This window comes from Triticum dicoccoides, chromosome 6B, assembly GCF_002162155.2.
Source record: "Triticum dicoccoides isolate Atlit2015 ecotype Zavitan chromosome 6B, WEW_v2.0, whole genome shotgun sequence".
NCBI classification, from domain to species: Eukaryota; Viridiplantae; Streptophyta; class Magnoliopsida; order Poales; family Poaceae; genus Triticum; species Triticum dicoccoides.
Genome location: NC_041391.1, coordinates 325,907,784 through 325,910,271, shown reverse-complemented (window position 1 = coordinate 325,910,271; position 2,488 = coordinate 325,907,784). Strand labels below are relative to the sequence as shown.

The 2,488-nt window shown below is 41.5% G+C and overlaps 1 long non-coding RNA gene across 1 annotated transcript; it reads left to right on the top strand.

Annotated features, from left to right (window-relative positions):
* Positions 1–835: 835 nt before the first annotated feature.
* Positions 836–1,565, top strand: LOC119325614. The gene is made up of 3 exons (XR_005157601.1): positions 836–859; positions 941–1,022; positions 1,553–1,565. It is a non-coding gene; the product is annotated as an uncharacterized LOC119325614 (long non-coding RNA).
* Positions 1,566–2,488: the final 923 nt, after the last annotated feature.

Below are 2,488 nucleotides of genomic sequence, written 5' to 3'. Positions count from 1 at the left end.
CGGTCCTGGCTTCTGCTCTCGATTTTTATGATTTGTTTCGTGTGCGGCTACAGGTGAGAGGCGGGCGGAACCTCTTCCCGCTGCTCCCGGAGGCGTTCAAGGGTGTCAAGCAGATCGGCGTCATCGGATGGGGCTCCCAGGTCCACTCCCAGCTTCCCCTTTCGTCCCCTGCATAGTTTCTTTCCTCACTCGAGAGATTTACCATGTCTGTCTACTGGATGCACTGCTTGGATGTACACATCAGTCGGTGCGGTCAAATGGAGTGGCCAATTTCACACAGATTTGCTCTGTTCTGCCACTTGGTAGGATCAGAGTTCGCAAGTCTGTGGCTGCTCTAATAGATTTTTCTTTATGGTGCTTTTGCAGGGTCCGGCGCAGGCCCAGAACCTCAGGGATTCCTTGGTGGAAGCCAAGGCTGACATCGTCGTCAAGGTTAGCTATTCTCATGTACTAGTATCCAACTTTACACATGGGATTGAGTTTTCATTGTGTTTAAGTGAAAAGCTCTGACTGAAGCTGTGGCTTGCAGCCCTGAGTGGAAAGAAAACCCACAACTGATGTTTATTGTTTTCTTTAGCTTTCTAGTAGTAATTTATCACTCGTTCTTGTTTAAAGTTAGCTTTGATGTTATACAACTTGGAATATGCAAATTGTGTGCCAGCTTATATTCTGCCTCATTTGGTACGTACATTTGTTACCTCATAGTTTGCTGAGAATATTAACTTGAACATTGTATGTATGCCCTGATGCATGTACGCACACAGTTCAACAAATATCGAGCTGCAGCGAAACAACCTGGAGCTAGATAACATCAAGGATAATATCAAGGAAGTTCTTGCCTTGTTGGCAACATTGTGAGGTTCGTGCATCATTAGGATTGCTTGAGTGATCTCAGTACTGTCATTGTGATGTTCCTAACCTCCCTCTTTTCGCTATCCAGATCATGACCAAGCATGACAAGAATGGAGGCTCGTCAACCACCTACCAGCACACCTATCATGACCGATGATGAGACGCTGAAGGTGCGCTTCTTGTTTGTACATTCCTTGCTTGGTTGGTGTCATGGAGATATGCACGTGCCTGTGTTGTACGACCTCTCTGTTTTTGTTTCTTGTCATATGTACTTATCTGTTGGCTTCTCCCTGATGTAATACCCACATGGACTATCATATGTGGTTGGCTAATGAATTGCATTGCAAATATACTATTCTTCATCGCCTAATGCTTTTGGTTGCCGATAACAGGACCTGTAGTTAGTAAACCTGCAATTAGCAAGTTATGTTTATGGTCTATCATGCTGAAATACAAAAAATGTTTTGTGTCACATGCTTAACAGACTTTGAACTATAAACCTAGTTCGGCTGTAGAGAAAAATGCACCTGGTTCTTTAACACATTGAACTATTGAGCCTACCTACTCAAACTACCATTAGTATCCAACAAACGGCTATGGAAATAATTTTTCCATCAATCCTTTGTTTTAAACAAGTATTAATATTTTGGCAGGACAAAAAGTTGCAAATTCTGATGATGGTTTATGTTCCTTCTTTTAGGTTACGAGAGATGATGCTGGAGAGATGCCCTCCCCGTAGGTCTGCACATAAGCGGAAGTTCCTGAGTATGCAAGATTCGATGGTTAAACTGGTTGATGTGATGTGAATGAGTGTATGGAAACTGGTTTTTGTGATGTGAATGAGTGTATGTAGTTTCACGTGTTCTGTTCTGTATAGCATATTGTAATAAACTTATTTTAGCTATTATTTGAAGATTTTCATATGCTTTCTCTCTTCTGCCTGTTTGATATATACATATATATTTCTTATTAATAAGTTGTGAAAATTTTGACATTTGGGACCCATCTGTAAACTGGAGCTGGGAAAAAAAGCTGGAAATAAAAAATAAATTGACTACAAAATGTTGTGCGCTAGAAAATAAAAAGGCCAAATTGTAGGCCAGGCCCATGTAGCTTACCGAAATTAACATAAAATGCATATATTAAAAGGGCTTGCCTAAAAATATACATGGGCCGAATTACTGGGTCAGACCCATGTAGCTAATAAAAGCACAGGGAAAAAATACATTAAAAAGGCTGAATTGTTGGGCTAGGCCCATGTAGAAAATCGAATTGGACCGGGCCGATTCTTGTACCACATCAGATTGCCACGTCGGATGCCTATGTGGCCTGGGGACTCTGCTAGTGACCAAAACAAAACAATAGACATATTTTGGCCGTAAATGTCTACGACCTTCTCCCAGAGAAGGTCGTTAATTTCAGTTTACGAGCGCCAACTTTTGACCTTCTGTTTTTGGTCACAAAAAGGTCGCAAATGAAAAACAATGACCTTTCAGTGACCAATAGTCAAGGTCACAAGTTGACATATTTTTTGTAGTGAAGGACTGTCACACCAGCAAGAAGAAGGGCATGACTACACCAGTTAAAGCCGCTGTTGTAAGTCCTTAATCCTCATGCCTTTTAACACTACTTACTC